Here is a 19,944-nt window from a genome sequence, read left to right on the forward strand (position 1 = left end):
TTAAAAAGTAATAGGACATGTTTATTATAAAAATCTATACATAGATTCAAGTCTTCTTCAACAAAAATAATCTCTTAATTCCATTTTGCATGAACTATTTGAAATATCATTGTCTGCATTGTTCTGAAAGATGTACACATTGTAGAATGACCAAACAGTGAATTAACACATATATCATCTTGCACATTTTTAAGAGGTAGTAGTCCTTAAATCTATTTTTTTCAACAACTTTAGAGAATACAATATATTTTTATTAACCATAGTCACCATGTTTCACATTTTATTCATGTCCCAGCTCAAACATCTTCTATCTTTTGATTATACATGCACATTTTTCTTCTGCTAATTAAGATCTTCAACTTAATTGTCTATTGAACTTAAGTGTTCTTTTCCTAGTTTTCTTAAAGTTACCCTATTATTATGCTTTAATGTTAAATATTAGCAATTAGTTATGTCTTTCAAACTACTATAGCTAAACTAACATTTAACCCTGTACTAGGACCTGTCACATTACAACATTTTATTTTTTTTCTCCAGAGCTCTTTAAAAACATGAACTATTTTTACACAAAGTTTTATTTTGTACTACATTTTTGAAATATGAGGTCAGAGTTTTTGACATTCAGCCCACTCCAGAATGTAGAATGAATTATAGAAAATTCAGATATATGACCTTCATTTTCAATACAAGTTATCAATTAACAGGCAGCCCCACAAAGCAAAAAACAAACTAAAACAAACAAAATAATCCAGAAAACTGAAAATCAGAGCAATTATATTTGTTATGAAAGAGTGCTTTATAGGCTGATAATGCAGAATTAGTCAGTAGTAAATACGGAAGTGTCTACCTTTGAAGGTCCGGGAAAGTTTACATGCTTCTCTAAAAGAAAACAGGAGAGACATGGCTCAATGAGGATGTGATACATTTTGAGGGGCTACAGTCCTTTTGTAGACATGGAAAGGGTAGTTGATGGGCTGTGACTACCTGAGCATATAAGTGTAAAGAATGGGTCTCTGATGGTTGAGGCACTAATTCACCGATCAGAATAGATGGACTTCAGGAACAAAAATGGAGACATGCATAGCCTGTGATGGTTGCAGGCACATGTGGGTGGAGACACTGGGAGTCAGACAGGGCATGCACATATAGGGTTTGTAGACATGAAATGTAATAAAGTGGATGCAAATAAACCATTGCTTAGAGATAATTTATAGTCTTAGATGATTATGTTAGAATAAAACACTGAAAAGCAATCATTATAGCTTCCTTGTCAAGAATTTAAAAGAAAATTAGAAGAATATTGAATAAAGGAAAGAAAAAGTAAAAGTAGACATCTATCAAATACCATTAAAAATACCACACATAAAAAAGGATCCAATGATTTTTAAAGAAAAATGTTAATAAAGTTAATAAACCATTAATAAAGGCAATTAGGGAAACACAGGGAAAAGTAACACAAATAACCAATTTCAGTAATTAATATAGAATCATCCTTTTGTAGAGGTTATAGCCCTGGCCTGAAGCACTGGCATCCCATATGGGTGCCAGTTGGAGGCCTGGCTGCTCCTCTTCTCATCGATCTCTCTGCTATGGCCTGGGAAAGCAGTAGAAAATGGGAAATGACCCAAGTTCTTTGACCACTGCACCTGCATGGGAGACCCAGAAGAAGCTCCTGGCTCCTGGCTTCGGATCTGCACAGCTCTGGCCATTGTAGCCATCTGGAGAGTGAACCAGCAGATGGAAGGCTTCTCTCTCTCTCTCTCTCCCTCCCTCTCACTCTCTCTCTCTACTTCTCTCTTTAACTTTATCTTTCAAATAAATAAATCTCTAAAAAAATACACCATGTTTTGAAAATTGAATTTCCAAAACACAAGTGTAACATAAAACAATATAGGGTGATCACTGATGCCATAAACAAGAGTGTCAATTTGTTAAGTCAACAACAGGAGTCACTGTGCACTTACTCCTCATGTAGGATCTCTGTCCTTAATGTGCTGTACATTGAGATTTAATGCTATAACTAGTACTCAAACAGTATTTTTCACTTTATGTTTCTGTGTGGGAGCAAACTGTTGAAAGCGTTACTTAATACATGCTAAATTGATCTTTTGTATATAAAAATAATTGAAAATGAATCTTGATGTGAATGGAAGGGGAGAGGGAGCAAGAGGGGGAGGGTTGCGGGTAGGAGGGAAGTTATCGGGGGGGGGGTCATTGTAATCCATAAGCTGTACTTTGGAAATTTATATTCATTAAATAAAAGTTTAAAAAAGCCATAAAACAGGAAAGCTCCTAAGTAAGTTGAATCACATTTTGAAAATCCCAAACAACCAACCAAGAAAAAAGTCACACAGTAAAAATTTCAGGTCCAGATTTACAGAATGCTCCAGAGTTTTAAGGTAGAAAAAAACAGATCTACATTTCCCAGACCTACCCGAAGTAAAAATAAGCAGAGAACATTTTTAAATTTCCTTTGGAAAATCAATGTTTCTTTGATGATGAAGCAAGTGGACCAGGCTATGAAATAAAAAATAAGTTTTTTAAAAGCATCCATTCATAAACTGAGCTATAGGTATCCAAAGCAAAGTAATAATGTAATAAATTAAACCCCATAAGAAAACATCAATAGCAAGCAAGATATAATAAAAATGAAACAGTTGTTAAAGTTCTCAGACAATTCATCCAGGTAGGTAAAATTACAGGTAGAAAAACCACATCATGTAGGTTACATGTTGTAAAGCATTTAATAAGGTTCAGCATCTAGTAAAAAAATTAAAAACTGCTAGCAGAACATTGAAATAATAAAAGCTAGTGAGTTCATTACTGTGATCAAGATTGAAAGGAACTTACAAAAACAGTGCAACTAGTACAGGATCACTGGATTTTCCCCCTCCTGGGAGTAAACCTAGACCATGATACCTGTACTATCTGTCTTCAGCTTTCTATTGCAGGAGTAGTCAGGGAAATAAAACAGTAAAAAGAAGCTATAAGGTGCAAAAATCAACTTCTAAGTAACAAAATGTGACTATATTGGATGCTGCTTTAATACAGAGATGAACTATGAAGTCTAAAAACATACAAGGATAAATGAAATTACTGGAAAAATCAATATATAAATAATACATAAAATATATAAAATCCACTGGATTACTAAGTACAGCAAGGAATAGAAAATAATATTAAAGGACAATAGGCAGACTAGAAAAAAGTCTGCAAGAGGAATGGAAAAAAGGATGACAGTATTCAATATATTTAAGTATTCTTAAAATTAAATTAAAAAATGAATGAAAAGAAAAATTAAAAGAAAAACAAAGGCTCAGAAGGCAATAAACAGCCTCTAAATTGTAACTGACCTGAATGAAGTAGGCTGCTGCAACCCCCAGGCAGGATCCTCTCAGGAACAGGGACCAGGGAGGCAGGAGGGGCCAGCAGGTGGCAGGACCAGGAGGTGAAAACCCCTCCTGCTGCTTGGCAGGTGATGTGAGGACTCTGTCAGAACTAACCCGGGACCGGCCCCTACTTTTCTCCCCTGTGACCCCTGAAGATACGCGTCTGCGCTGTGGAGGGTGCTGATTGGCTCCGTTCTGTATTACGTGTGCGTGCCCTCGGCTACCCAAACTGTCCAATCAGGGGCGCTTGCATAAACAATGCACAATCACGCGGGATCTTGACGCCACAGTAGTCTTCCGGTTTTGCGGTGGAGCGAGGTCCAGGAGGAGTTTTCACGGATGGGAACCTGAGAAGGTGAGGAGCGTCCGTTCGCTGTTTTCTGATCTTCCTTCACGCAGGACGCCTGGCAGAGGTGAGTGTGCGGGACAGGGAGTGCGCGGAGGGGTAGGGGGGAGTTGGCAGAAGTTGATGTTCTGCCTGGCAGGACTCGCAGGGCTCCGGAGGTTGTCCCCAGGCCTCATGTCCCTGCTGGCACCTCACTTCCTTCGCCCCCCGCTGCTCCGCAGTGTAGGCCTGGACTGGCACCTGGGACTCCGGGCTTCCTGTCGCTTCCTCACAGACTTGTCAGCCCGGAGCCATCTCTGGGCAGCTGTGTGGCAGCAGTCGCCCATCTTCCCCGATTGTGCAGTGGGGGTGAGCGGTCCTTTGGGAGAACCCGTGCTGGGGGTGGGAGGGTGCATGCAGGCGAGCAGCTGTCCTCTATGGGGTCCTCGGTTCCCCTTCTCATCCCAGGGCTGACCCTACTCTGACTATGTCAGAGGCAGGGTCTCATTTCGCAAACTCTGACCTCTCAGCATAGCTCTTTCTGGGAGTCTGATATCAGTGTTATAGACTAGGCAAGTTAAAATCAAAGCTGTGTGGTTCAAGGCTTTTGGTCCAGGTTTTAGTGGGGCAGGGGGACACTGTGTTTGATACTTGAATGTCATTTTATCACGCACACATTCCCTTAACAGGCTGTCATCTGTGTTTGAACTTTCAAAATAGAAACTTCAGTTACATTTATGAGTGTTTTAAAAAAGATTTCTGTTCCATGATTACCTTCCCAGTCCCAAAGATAAAGTAAAACTTAGATTCCTAAGTTATTTTTAATTTGTATTTTAACAAGGTAATTTTTCAAGATTATTTGAGTACAATTGACAAAATTGGTTTTTACTGAAGGCGTGCAACCTGATATTTTGATACATTACTGGAATTTCAAACGTATATGGAAAATTAAGATTATTTTTAAACCTATTTTCACAAAACATTTGGAGTCCCCATGTGCATATATATCATGAAATTATTAGGACAATCCAACTTTCATATCCATCAACTTACATCGTTCTTAAAAGAGTACTTAAGTTTTTAATAAGTTATATCTAATGCTGTATTCATCTCGTTATTGTGTTGTATATTATATCTCAAGGAGTTAATTTATCCCATAATTGTAAATGTGTATTGTTCCAGTAACATCTTTCCATTTCCTCCACTCTCAGGCTCATGGTAATCACCATTCTGTTCTGTCTTTCATTTGACTTTATTATATTCCACATATACATGAGATATGTGGTATTTATCATTCTCTGTGATATTCCAAATAGTGTAATGTCCACATCGGTACTTTTAGATCCAAATTGTGAAAAATGTCAGAATTTGCTTTTCTCCACATCTGATTCAGCATTTGACACTTTTGATTTTATTTTACTTTTTGATAATATCTTTTTAGCCTATGTGAGGTAGTAGGCATTATGGTCTTTATTAGCATTGCTGAGCCATTTTTCATATGATTGCTTGCATACGTTGATTGGAAAATCTCATCAAATACTTTGTCCATTTTTATTACACTATTTGCTTTTGCAATATGTATGTTCTTTATATTATTGCATTACTCTTACTATCATCTGCCAAGATTTTCTCCCATCTATTTCTTTTTTAATTTTTTCTGTTAGTATGCAGAATCTTTCTTCAGTTTTTAAAAATATTTATTTATTTGAAAGGAGAGTTACAGAGACAGAAGCAGAGAGACAGCAAGAGACATTTTCCATTTTCTGGTTCACTCCCCAGATGGCTGCAATGGCCAGAGCTGGGCTGATCTGTACCCACAAGTCAGGAGTTTCTTTTGGGTCTCCCATTTTTCTCTGCTATGCCACAGCTCTGGTGACATCTTCAGCTTTGTGTTAAACCTATAAATCTTTTATTTAAGATATAAAAACTTCATGCATTTTGTAAATACAAATTTAGGAGCATAGCGATCCTTTCCATCCTGGCCTCCCTCTCACCTGCACCCCCCACCCTTCTTCCTCTTCCCCCTCCTATTCCCAACCTTATTTTTTGCTAAGATTTATCTAAGATATATTTTCTATTAACTTTAAATGCAAAAGATTAACCCTACACTAAATAAAGAGTTAAACAAATAGCGTGAAAAAAAAAAAAAAAAAAAACACTGTTCCTCAATACTGGAGACAAGGGCTGTTCAACGTCATTACATCTCAAAGTGTCACTTGCATTTCTACAGATTACCTTTGAGGCATACCACAGATCAGGGAGTTCATTTAGTATTTGTCTTTCTGAGACTGACTTCCTTCACTAAATATAATATTTTCCAAATGAAAATGAAAGTATTCCATTTTCATTTTGTTTTTTTGCAATCCTACTTCCTTATTTTTGCTTTTGTCACCTATGCATTTTGTGTCATATCCAAATTATTGCTGATGCTAAAGCCAATGGATTTTCTCCCAGTATTTAAGGAGCTTTAAGTTCTGAGATCTTCTGTGTAAGCCTTCAATCCATTTGGATTGATTTTCAGGCATGGTGTAATATAATGATTCACTTTCAGATTCTGGCATGTGGATGGCCAATTTGCCCCTGCCTCCAATGCTGGCCCCCAAAATGTCCAATGAGTACACTCAGTGAACCCATTGTCACTTGATCAAGCACCCCTGATGCTGTGCCTGGAGCTGGACAGTGATAAGGTAGAAACTGGCAGAGTCCAGTTTTAGCATCACTTGCTATCTCATCTCCCAGGCCCATCCTGCTGTGCTCTGCTGCTCTGCCCTGTCTGTATTGGGATACCACAGAAGGGGAGAATTCAGGGAGAGGGACATGAGAAGAGTTTGGGATGATGGGGAGAAACAGACCGTGCAGTGATGGGGTTGGGCTCATGGGGCTGTGTTCTCTCTCTGCAAGCCAGAGATGTGGAGGTAATTCAGAACTTTCCAGGAGGGATGGACATTGTGTTACAACCTTGTTTAGAATGCACATGTCCCATATTGGGGTGTCTGGGCTAAAGTTACATCTTCCACTTCCAGCTTCCTGCTAATGTGTGTTCCTGGATGGGGGGGAGTGATAGTTGAGGTAGTGAATCCTTGCCACCCACCTAAGAGACCCAGGTTGAGTTCCTGGCTTCAGCTTGGTCTGGCATGGCCATAGCTTTATTGGGCATTTGTGAAGTGAACAAATAGATGAGGGTGTTCTCTCTTCCTCTCTGTCTCTGTGCAATCTCTTTTTCTTCCACAGTAATTAATTAATGAATTTGTAAAAACTGCATGGAATAATTGGTACCAAATCAGAGTTAAATTATAGGAGTAAATTCCTAGTGTTACATAGCATATTGGAGTAACTATAGTCCATAATCTTATATTTTATGAACAAATAGAATTGTGAATTGTGATTTTGAGAAGGGAATGTGTTGTTTACCCTGATTTGATCAATATGCATGGATTAAAAGCTCATACTGTATTCCATAGATATGTACAATTATTTTCAATAAAAAATTAAAAAACAACATTTTACTTAGTGTATAATGTTACAAGTTGTTGAAATATTTAAATTAGTATCACAATTAATGTGATCTTTGGAAGTAGTTTATTAATACAAATGTAATCTAGAACACATGGACTGATATTTTGTCATGTTAAGTGGAGCAATCAGGAGGCAGTATTTTATCTTAAATTAATGATTAATATTTTAAACTGTTTCATGTAAGAAAAAAATTAATTATTTCTTAAAGTGTATATGGAATTAATTAGAATTAGGGCAATATCAACAAGAAATGTGGAATTAAATGTTGGGTTAATTTTGATGCAGAAATTTCTTGAAACATATGTATAGTTCTTTCATACAAAATATTGTCCATGAATTTGAAGTCCTCTCATATTCATGCTTTCAAATATTTTTGAAATAAAATGAACATATTTTAATTTCATGTTCCACAAAATACTTGAAGCCCCCTCATATTTACTGGTTTTTAGTTTCTTCTGTGAAGCCCAAACTCATGAGCCTGTCTGTGCAGTCCTAACTGTCCCATGTTTTCAGTGTGTGTTCCATGCTTTGTACTACTTTGGGAGTCATATAATCATATGCACAGTATAAGATAAGCCCATTTTCATTAATTCCACAAATGTTTCATATTATTTACAGTACCTCTTCATGACTATTAGTCCCAGACAGGTCTTAATCCAAATTTTGTCTCCAGACATTGACCTTTTCTGGACTGACCCATAATTGGAATCATATAGTGTTACAGTATGTGTGGTTTTGCTTTTTATTTCTTTTCTCTCTTTTTTCCCTTTTTTGGGTTTCATTACTTTTGTAGTCTGTCATTTCATAATTATTTTTGATTTCTAAATAGTATAGCATTATAAAAGATATACTACATATTGTTGTTTTTCCACATCAGTATTTGGGTTGCTTTCACATTTGGGTTTCATGAATATTGCTGAAGTGAGTATTTGGGTGCATGCGGGCTTTGTATCTTTTAGTGATGTATCTTGGAAGGAAACTGCTGAGGCAATCAATAATCCCATGTAAAACATGCTGAGAAACTGCCAAATTATTTTTCCTAGTGGTCTCACAGTTTTATTGGAAGTTTGTTTACCTATAGCTGAATCAGTCATTTTATTGAATGTGAAGTTGGATTGTCCAGAGGCTTTGATTTGCATTTTCACAATGATTAACTTTAAGCATACATCTTTTGTAATATTAAAATGTGTTACTGAAATCACTGCTTCATTTTATTATGCTTTTTAATTATACTTTGTAATTTTAGTATAAAATCCATGGTCTTATTTTAATTTCATTAGTGCTATTTTCATTCTGTGATGCTACATTGAATGTTCTCATTGATTATATTTTCAGAATGTTCATTGCTACTAAACAGAAATATGATTGATACTTGAATCTTTTATATTTTGCAACATTACTGAATTTTACTTTGAGTGGGTCTATAGTGAATTCCTTAGGATATATTTTACATACAAGATTATGTGTTAGGCATTACAAGCCAAGTTTGCTCTTTTGTTTCTAATTTGGAGAGTTGAATTTTTTATTATGAGGTCTTTAGCAGAATCCTCTAATACACTGTTGAGTAGAACTTCTAAGAGTATTTGCGGTTTGTTTTCATCTTATAGGAGTTTACTGTAGATTTCCCATAGGTGCCCTTCTTGAAGTTCTCTTCAATTCCTAGTTTGTTTAGGGTTTTAATCATAAACTGCATTAGTCAAAATTTTTCCTCTATCATAATGAGGTTATCAAATTTTGATTTCCTTTTATTAGCATAAATTATTACATTAATTATTTATCTGTAACATTTTCTTTGTTTATATTTGAGAACTACATAGAGATAGAGCTCCTACCTTCTGGTTCACTCCCCAAATGTCTGCAGTAACCAGGTCTGGCATAGAACTGAGACCAGAGCCAGAAGCCAGAAACACAATCATGGCCTCCTATTTGGCTGGCAGGGAGCTAGTTGTACCATCACCACTGCCTCCTAGAGTCCAAATTGACAAGAAACTGGAGTCAGGAGTCAGAGCTAAACATTGAACTGTAATATGGAGTGAAGGTATCTTAGCCAGCATCTTAAATGATGGGCCAAATGCCCACACTTAACCTCTGTAGTCTGCTCCTTTGGTCTATCTGTTTTTGCAGTAATAATGCATTGTTTTGATGACTTTTGCTTTTGAATTAAGGGAATGTGAAACCTCTGATATTTATCATATTTTCAGTAATACTTTGTGTATTTGAATTGTTGACATTCCATGTGAATTTTCTGTATAGTTTTTTTTTTTAAATTTCTGCTAAATGTAAGTATTGGAATGTTATAAAAATATGTTGAATTTATAGATCACTTCGGATCATATTGATTTCATTTTTAATGAAAGTTTTTTTCTTTTTAAAAAATTTTTTGAAAGACATAGTTACATACAGTGAGAGAGATCTTCCATCCACTAGTTCACTCCCCAAATAGCTGTAACAGCTGGGGTTGAAACAGGCCAAAGCCAGTAGCTTCTTCTGGGTCTCCCAAGTGGGTGGCATGAACCCAAGGACTTGGGCCATGCTACACTGATTTTCCCAGGTGCTTTAGCAGGGAGCTAAATCAAAAGTGGAGCAGCCGGTTTTGAACCAGTTCCCATAAGAATGTCAGCATCACAGGCAGCAGCTTTACCCACTATACCGCAAAGCCAGCCCCAATACTGATTTCTTACATATATTTTATAATCCACAAACACAGGATATATTTCCATTTACTTGGGCCATCTTTAATTCCTTTCAGTAATCCTTTATAGTTTTCAGTGTTTAGATATTTTATTTCATTGGTTAAATTTATTCCTAATTATTTTATTCCTTTTGATGCTATTGAAAATTCAGTTGTTCTTGTTATTTCCTTTATTATTGTTAATTTTTAGTTTATAAAAAGACAGCTACTTTTACTATGCTTATTTTGTACTATGAAACTTTGTTGTATTTGATTATATTAACAATTTTACTGGAGAATCTTTAATATCCTCTACATGAATGGTCATGCAAATGAGGCTGCAGAAAGGTTCTGTTGTTTGTCCTGCAAGAGTTAGAAATCTGTCTGCTGGGCCAGCGCCGCAGCTCACTAGGCTAATCCTCTGCCTTGCGGTGCCGGCACACCGGGTTCTAGTCCCGGTCGGGGTTCCGGATTCTGTCCCGGTTGCCCCTCTTCCAGGCCAGCTCTCTGCTGTGTCCAGGGAGTGCAGTGGAGGATGGCCCAAGTACTTGGGCCCTGCACCCCATGGGAGACCAGGATAAGTACCTGGCTCCTGCCTTTGGATCAGCACGGTGCGCCGGCTGCAGCGCGCCAGCCACAGCGGCCATTGGATGGTGAACCAACATCAAAAAGGAAGACCTTTCTCTCTGTCTCTCTCTCTCACTGTCCACTCTGCCTGTCAAAAAAAAAAAAAAAAAGGAACGCGGGGTATCAGCGCCACTGGCGGAGGATTAGCCAACTGAGCCATGGCGCTGCCCCCCCCCCCCAAAAAAGAAATCTGTCTGCTGGACATTGGGCTAACACTGCTAACAAAATCCACAGAATCACCCAGGGCATCACACCACCTCTGCTTCATACATTCCCAGTTAGACACTACAGCTTCTTAAGGGATATCTTATACCCCATAATGTGTATTGTGTGCTTCTAGCAGCAGTCTATAAGCATGACTGATCCTAAGGGATTATTTGAGACTCAGGTCCTCTAAACTGCATAAACAAGAGTTTTGGGAGCTGTGAAATAGTGATTCTGAGAGCACCAGGTGACTGCTGCCTGCACTTCAGGTTCTTACTGTTCCAGCCTAGCACATAAGTGATGGCCACATCTACTATCAGTTAGGAAGAGGAAGATTGCTGCCCGTACTAAGGAACTCCATACCAAGGTATGACCTTTGATAGAGATGGAAATACAAAGCCTGTTCAAAGACCCAAGACAAAGACTCAGTGAGAAAGACACACCTGGTGCACATATGTTCCTGACAGGAAGTGATCTGTAACTCAACAGACAGGGACTGGAGAGCTGATAGCCATCCTGAAATGATGCCAAGATCATCTCGAAAGCACAGTTGATGGTGTCCTAGGTGCAGAATGCTTGTTTGGAGACTGACAAATTGCATATTGCAGCATAAATTTTCTTACATCAAATGATGGTACACAATTGAGAAAAGAGCTGCTGAGGCATTTAGGTGTTTTTCATAGAGTTTATCTGACTGCATTCCCATGGGACAGGAAGAAGACCAGAGTAGTCCCATTCTGCCACATTTGGGCTCAGCAGTTTATTAAAACTTTAATCAGTGTTATTCATGTTAAAGGCACTAAGACAGATATTCTATCCACTGATTCTCTCATCAAATGTTCACAATAGTTGGGACTGAGCCAGCCTGAAGTGAAGATCCCAGAACTCAGTCTGGGTGGCAGAGACCCAAGTTGTTGAGCTATCACTTGCTGCCTTCTAGAGTGTATTTTAGCAAGAAGCTTGATTGGTAGTAGTGTGGGGTCGCAAACCTATGTGCTCAGATGCAGGATGTGGGCCTCTAAAGATCTATCTTAAGTGTAGTTCCCAAATGCTGATTCATCTACTATTCTATGAGAACTCCCAGTGGAGGCCAAACCCACTCTCCTGGCTCTGATGATCACAGCCCCTAAAGTTCCCAGGCACAACCATCCAAGGAGTCTTCACAGCATCAGACTCCTGCTGTGCTACCTATCCAGTGTACCACCAGGTGCTGTTCTCCCTGACTTCTCTCCATCCATTATCCACAGGCTAGCACCCAATCTGGCCATCCACAACAAAGTCAGAATGCTCTCTACTGATGTGGTGGTGAGAGGGACTTCTAAGATGACTCATTTCAAGTAAATCTCATGGCTTCCTCTAGTCCTTCCTTGACATCCAGGTGGCCCATCTACGCAGATAGCCACCAGTAGCTAGCCCCTGGCACACTAGGCCTGGAACCCCACAGGCACCCCTCTGGATGACAGTCACCTGTTTACTGGCTCATGGCATAGATAATCATAGCCTTATTGGGAACTGAATCATAGGCCATTTGGTCTTCAACTCAGCCTAGCCCTGCTGGGTCATTAAGAAAAAGGCTAGCCCTTAGGATACTCTTATGGTCATCATTCTTAAGGCCATGGTTTACATTTCTGGTGTTGTTCTTTCCCACCTCTCATTTACCATTTCTGATCCTTGGCATGGATGGAATTTATGATAGTCTAACATCATTCTCCAGTATCTGGCTTTGTTATGTTTCAACTGATGAATTAAATCTGGATATGTTGGGTTCACTATCTCTGCCTCCTGCTTTATTTAGTTTTTAAGGGTAGCATGTAAGCAGATAATACTTTTTAAGAACATAAATCCAGTACCATCATCCCAACTTTCAAAATTGATAGCTGAATATTATCTAATACCCATTGCTTCTGATTGTCACATAGATTTTGACTTATTTATGGCTGGAAGAATGGCTAGAGGATTTCACTTGGACTTACTCTTACACTATAGGCCATGAAACCAATTCTTCCCATTACTCCGTATTTCCCTTCCAATTCTACAGCTTGAGACCAGTGAAATTAGCTATGCTGGGCTTGGGGAACCAGTAGACTCTTTGAAAACTAACCTTGGACTAGAACACTGTTTTCTACCAGTGCCCCATGCACAGCTACTCCAAAATAGGACTGTGATTCTGCTTTATACTTAGGATATACAGGTCAAAAATATTAAGGCATTTATCTCCCCTCACTGTGCAACTACCCACATAAATGTGACAGATTGTTTTAGTTAGAGACTGCAAGAATGTTAACATATATGCTTGATGTGATGTTACACATATCTGGGAACTTGTCATCTTGAGATTTGTATTTGAAAACTGGCTTATGTACAGGAACAACAGAAATTTGACTGATGGAACATGTGCTCTCACTCGTCTTATGAACTGATCTTAAAGTGTTTAGATTGCATCAGTTGAGCACTGCCCTTTTTATCTGAGAAGTCATGTTGTTTCTATGGATGCATGCTATAATAAGCATTTCCATAGCTCTCTTGATCAAGTACCCTTGGCTGCTATTTCATTCTTATTCAAAGTGAACACAGCTTGCTTCAATAGTTAAGTACTTCCACCAAGTCCCTATTATTATTGTTTTGGAATCTTAGCATTCAAATTGCTGAGTTCCCAGTGTTTATGACATTTCCCACCATCAGGAGTGACCTAGAGAGAAGATTCACCTCTGTGGTACTCAGCAATGACAGTGCCCTTCTCACCAACACACATTTTATAAGTTTCATAAATGGATTGTCTTTGGGCCTCTTGTAGAAAAATAGTCATTTTATAAGCTTTTCAATTTTAAATATACTTCTGTATTAATTTAATAACTGAAGCATAATTACTGTGAGATTTCGATTGTTTCTCTGTCACAGCAATTCAGGTATTTTTACCTCACTTAACATGGATTATTTTTATTCAATTTCAGATGTCATGCTAGCATTACCATCACCATTTGGAATTCTTGATAGTAAAATCCTTTGTTTTCAATGAGTGCTCTCACTTTGAGAAATGCCCCTTTTCTAATTTTGTCCTGTACCCTCAGGACCCAACCCCATACATATTCTCCTACTCCTGATAGAACATATTGGCTATGCCCTGCAACTATTTCTTTTGAGGTAGATCTATTTTTCTCTCTTAAAAAAACTATACTTCTGTATCTGGGTTCATGAGGATGAAAAAGTTATTTGGTCCTTCAAAGTACTTGTAGGATTAGTAGATGTAGTAAAACCCCCAAGTGAAATCTATTTGTAGGTAGCAGACTCCTTTCTTTCACTAAGGCATATGTGATATGATTATATTACCTTCACATAAGTTCATGAAACCAGGATGACCACAATCAGTAATTTTAGAAAATCCACTGTCTGGGGACTAGTTTAGCAAGACAAAAGAGAGTATAGTTAGTTCTACTAGGCAAAGACCATTTTCCTCATGAGTAAGCAACATAACCAGTTAATTCCCCTAATGTTATGGTATCATCAAAATTATGTAAGTATATTATATGGCTTCACTGGAGTACTGTCATAATTTAATCTTTTTAAAAGTAAGCTTTCTTGCATTTCTCCCCAAATCTACATGTTTGATGAATATTATCAACATTAAAATGATAGTTGTATTAAAATGTTTTTATTGACACAGTTAACAATTATAGGTTAATCAGACATGGAAACTAACTTTATGGATGAATATTATAACTGTAGCTAGCTGAATCGTCTTCTAGGACAAACATATAAACCCAACAATTAAAGGTTGATATACAGTTTTGGCCTTGTTGAATATTATAATCTATATAAAGTATTTTATGTCCTAGAAGATGAAATATAAATAACACAGCTAAAGTACTTAACAGAAATTACATTGAAAGTCAACAGTCATTGTCGTAGGTGTCTATCTTAATTTCATGGTTGTTGGTTAAGCCTTATAATTCTAGAAATTCATCTGATTCAGAAATGAAGAAATCCTGTACGTGATATGCTAAGCTGTTTATATAGTCTGCCATATTTGTACTAATACTGTAACCTGTACTGAGAAACCTCTGCTCTAAACTTTTTAACTTTTTCCCCGGAAGACTTAATATTTGATAGCAAGAGCTTTCTGTATAAAGCAGAAATGATCTTAGAATGATAAAACTGGCTGTAGTCAACATATTGTAATTATAAACATCAGAATGGAGAACTCAGTGCTTTGTTGAGGAATAATAAATCATCAAGCTATGGTGTAATTCAGTGATTCCCTGGGGGGAGAGAATATTTTGGGTACTGACAGATTTTCAAAGCTTTCAATTAATAACATAAAATGTATTATAAATAAACTCTAGGCTGGCGCTGCAGCTCACTAGGCTAATCCTCCACCTTGCAGCGCCAGCACACCGGGTTCTAGTCCCGGCCGGGGTTCTGGATTCTGTCCTGGTTGCCCCTCTTCCAGGCCAGCTCTCTGCTGTGGCCAGGGAGTGCAGTGGAGGATGGCCCAAGTGCTTGGGCCCTGCACCCCATGGGAGACCAGGAGAAGCACCTGGCTCCTGCCATTGGATCAGCGCAGTGCGCCGGCCGCAGCGCGCTGGCCACAGCGGCCATTGGAGGGTGAACCAACGGCAAAGGAAGACCTTTCTCTGTCTCTCACTGTCCACTCTGCCTGTCAAAAAAAAAAAAATAAGTAAACTCAATAGACAAGACAATCAGTTTTAAATCTTATAACCATGTCACAAAGTGGGAAAATTATCTTCTTACATTAGTAAGCACTAAATCACTAGAATATTCGTATCATGTGGGATACATTTATGAGTAGTAAACCATTTTTGTTTTAAAATATAAATTTATTTTATGAGAAATTATTATTAAATTTTGAATAAGCAGTTTAGAGGTAAAATATAAAATGTGTATGTGGGGGCTGGCATTGTGTAGTAGTAGTGGGTAAAGTCATTGCCTGTAATACCAACATTGCATATGGGTGCCCTTTGGAGTCCAGCTACTTCACTCCTGATCCAACTCCCTGCTACTGTGCCTGGAAAAGCTGCAGGTTATGGCACAAGTTCTTGGGCTTCTACACCCATGTGTGGGACTCAGAACAATTGCCTGACTTTGGACCGGCCCAACTTTAGCCCTTGTGGCCATTTGGGAAGTGAACCAGTGAGTGAAAGTTCTGTGTGTGTGTGTGTGTGGATAACTGCCTTTCAAATAAATAAATAAATCTTTTGAAATGCATTTATGTACAGTATATATATATAAATGTTTCAAAAATCAGTGGTGTTATTTGAACAGTAATAATTGAAGTTCTCTGTTTTAAAATAAATATTAATAGAAGTAAATTCATTGTTTTTTTTTATGATGTCCTTGGGTGTTCTCTTTGTAATACTTTATGGGTCTTGGACATACTAGTGGGTATGTTGAAGTTTATCTTGGTATCGTTTAAAATTGTGATGGCAAGAAGAGTTTCCACTGTTTTTGTCAGAACACATCATATCAAATAGCCTATAGTCATGAAATTCTCAGTTCAAACCTTGCAGAGACAAAAAAACTGAGATCATTTCAAGGAGGGTCCCTCTTTTTCTGGTTTGTATCAACTCTGTAAATCTAAATACTGTTTGCTATGTGCCCTGGATTGTAGAAGGAAAACAAGCAACAAAGCTTTAGCTGCTGAGAATAAATTTTGTTTCAACATTATTCTAAAGACTGTAGTTGATTGAAAGAACTCAAAGAAACAAAAATGGGGCCTTATTCCTCAATGTCCTTGATATTTTTAATTCTGAAGTCAATTGAATCCAAAACATCTGGCCTCACATCCATATTGTTCACTTTGATAGTGCTGAACAAAATAGCCCTTTAAAAATCATAGAGTCAGTTGAATTTCAGAACATCTACAGGTTCCATAATGGCAGATTTGGGCCAGCATTGAAATATGAGTGATCAGGAATCTGGTTCTTTTGTTCTGCTGAGAGCACATCCAAAATTTCCCCAGAGGCTGGTGCCATGGCTCAACAGGCTAATCCTCCACCTTGTGACGCCGGCACACTGGGTTCTAGTTCTGGTTGGGGCTCTGGATTCTGTCCTGGTTGCCCCTCTTCCAGGCCAGCTCTTTGCTGTGGCCAGGGAGTGCAGTGGAGGGTGGCCCAGGTGTTTGGGCCCTGCACCCAGGAGACCAGGAGAAGCACCTGGCTCCTGCCTTCGGATCAGCACAGTGTGCCAGCCACGGTGGCCATTGGAGGGTGAACCAATGGCAAAGGAAGACCTTTCTCTGTCTCTCTCTCACTGTCCACTCTGCCTGTCAAAAAAAAAAAAAAAAGAAGCCAAAATTTCCCCAGAGCAGATGGCCTATGTGAACCTGATCCATGAAGGCTTCAATGTAATTCTATTTAGGTCTCTGTGTAAGATAATGATCATGAACCCAAGGCCCTGATCACCATGAATCTGACCCAAATCCAAAAGCAAAACACAGAGCTAATTATCACTGGCTCATTTTAAAGGACTTACAATTCTGCATACGCTTGGTGCCCAGTGGCCCAGTTATAATTGGCTTTGTAGTTGAATTAAGCTTGGCTTTAAGTTATACAGTGGATAGTGTCTGTTTTCTCCCTGAAGACAAAAGCTGATATCCAGCAGAGTGTTGGCCTGGATACAGTCACCCTAAACCATAGAAGATGACAGTGTTAAGTCACATGTGAGAAATGAGGAAGCTTTCTCAGTAAGGTGGTAACAGTACCTATTGATAGATCTTAGCAGTAAAAGTTCCTGTATGGGGCCAGTGCTGTGGTGTAGTAGGCAAAGCCTTTGCCTGCAGGACTGGCATCCCATAAAGGCACCTATTCATGCCCAAGCTGTTCCTCTTCTGATCTAGCTCTCTGCTTATTGCCTGGTAAAGCAGTGAAAGATGGCTCAAGTGCTTAGGCACCTGCACCCATATGGGAAACCTAGAAAAAGGATACTGGCTCCTGGTTTCAGATCAGCTGAGCTCCAGCCTTTGTGGCCCATTTTGAGAGTGAACCAGCAAACAGAGGACCGTCTGCCTTTCTCTCTCTCCGTCTGTAATTCTACCTATCAAAGAAATAAATAAAATCTTTTTTAAAAAGTTCATGGGTCTGTCTGGTACTTTATATATGCATTTAAAGTTCAAGTGGAAATTTATCTTAATTTAATGTGTTATTTTTCTCATATAGGATTGTTGAAAGAATAAATAGACTAAGTGTGTAGAACGACAATATATATGTGCTAGTAGAATATATGGTAATAAATTAACCCCTTCATTTTTTACATGGAAACCTTTGATCAAAGACTAGAACATTTTCTTCTGATTCTAACTGTAGGACTCTACTTTAGGGTTTCTCACTCCCAGGCCATATTGGTTTTCCTATTTCACTAGATGGTGGAGAACCCCTCCTGTGGTGGGAAAATACAACATTAGGAACAAGCAACATGCAAGAACCATCTAACACAGATGTTCAGGTATTTTGGTTCTTCTAGCTTTGATTTGGATGACCTTTGGAAATGGAGGTGACTGTTAGGATAATAGTGGCTTTTGTAACCTTTTTTTTTTAGGTTTTGATGTTGGTGTATGCTTATTGAAGGTAGTTGTTCCTTAGGTTTGAACATTTACATTAATTAGAATTTGATGACAATTTTACCCATTTACTTTCCTTCCCTTTTATCTATATCGCCCCATATTTTTCACATGTAATTCCTCTGTTGCAACCAAATGTTACATTTTCCTACTTGTTTGATGATGTATCTGCTATTCTTTTACTGGATCATTTAAATTCTAGCTTGGGGTTGGCAAACTATGGTCTGTATGTTAGATCTGACTGGCATCTATTTTATAAATAAAGTTTTATTGGAATAGAGCTATGTACACCTATTTATGTATTGCTTGGGGCTGTTTTTGGTTGATTCTAGTTTGTAATGGCAGATGTGAGAAAATACAGAAATAGAGACAGATGGGCCCACAGGACTAAAATATATACTATCTGGGCTGTATAGAAAAATTTGCTGACCCCTGTTCTAATTTTTCAATCTATTTATACTTTTGAGCACATGAGTTGGGATGTATCATCCATTCATTGCACTGGAAACTGACAAGAAATAGATGTGTTTCAATTGGGTTAAAATTTTGCAGGAAACAAATTTTGCAGGATAACCATCCAGGTCATGGAGCTGAAATAGGTATTTAGTTAAAACACATGAATTTCATGAATTTGACTTTTTTGTGGGTCAAAATAATTTGAATTATGTAATTCCTTAAGGTTCAACCCAGTAATACTCCTAACATAATTTTTCTAGTCTCCCTCCTGCCATGAGAACCTGCTGTCAGTAGTAGGGACTCACTGGTCTGGAAAGCCCATTGCTTACTGTGCAAGCATTTCCTCCTACAGTTTTTTTTTTTAATTTCCATCTCTCTTCAGGTGGTCGCAAATAATTTTTGCACTTCTGTTAAGCCCATGTTGACATATACATGGTCATCCTAGTTCTTGAACGGAACTCTAAATATCAAGTCAGTATCTGCACCTGGGGAGGAAGAAGTGGATTCAGTGTCCAGGTATCCCTAACAATATCCATTCTGCTGGTTTCCTTGACCTTGATAAGATCCCACTGGTAGGACCACTTCATGGGCAATGTACTTAGCATTCAACAGCATTCATGCTGTTGTAACAATCAGGCTAAGTAAAATAGTTTACCCAGAGCCAATAAATTTCAAAAGTCAAGTTCACTTTACAGTGAATACACTTAATTCTTTTCATCAACCAATAGTCCAATTTAATCACTATAAAGATTGAAGTTTCACTTGACCATGGTGGCAGAACTTTGATCAAATCCACATGACTTTGAGTTCCCAAATATAGAAAGCAACTTTGCAAAGATTGTAAATACAAAATGTTTTAACACAGATTTCTGTGGTGGTGTTTTTTTTTAATCAGTATAGGGAATACTTTCTATTAGATTTAAGGTCAAAGAAACAAGTAAGAGACTGTCCATGATGTAGGAGAAAGAACACTGAGTTTGCGAGTTTCGTTTCCTGGGTTCAAGACCCAACTCCACCATTTAAAAGCTGTGCTAACTCAGACATACTTCTTAATCTATAGATTGGAGATTACTCAAGTGCAACTTGAGTTGACATATGCAGTCTGAGGTCCCTACAATTTTAGAAGTGCAAGGCATTCAATAATATTATTCTCATATATTTAATTGCAGAGTACAAATAGCTG

General features: G+C 38.2%; 1 long non-coding RNA gene across 2 annotated transcripts; it reads left to right on the forward strand.

Moving 5' to 3' along the window:
* Positions 1-3,626: 3,626 nt before the first annotated feature.
* On the forward strand, positions 3,627-19,621 carry LOC149119333 (uncharacterized). Of its 2 annotated transcripts, none has more exons than XR_016228725.1 (3): positions 3,627-3,802; positions 18,108-18,190; positions 19,144-19,621. It is a non-coding gene; the product is annotated as an uncharacterized LOC149119333 (long non-coding RNA). The 2 variants fall into 2 exon arrangements; XR_016228726.1 differs by lacking the exon at positions 19,144-19,621 and adding an exon at positions 18,284-18,400.
* The last annotated feature ends 323 nt before the right edge of the window (positions 19,622-19,944 follow it).

The sequence above is a fragment of the Oryctolagus cuniculus genome, chromosome Y (genome assembly GCF_051225735.1).
Source record: "Oryctolagus cuniculus isolate XC-2025 breed Fujian yellow rabbit chromosome Y, ASM5122573v1, whole genome shotgun sequence".
NCBI classification, from domain to species: Eukaryota; Metazoa; Chordata; class Mammalia; order Lagomorpha; family Leporidae; genus Oryctolagus; species Oryctolagus cuniculus.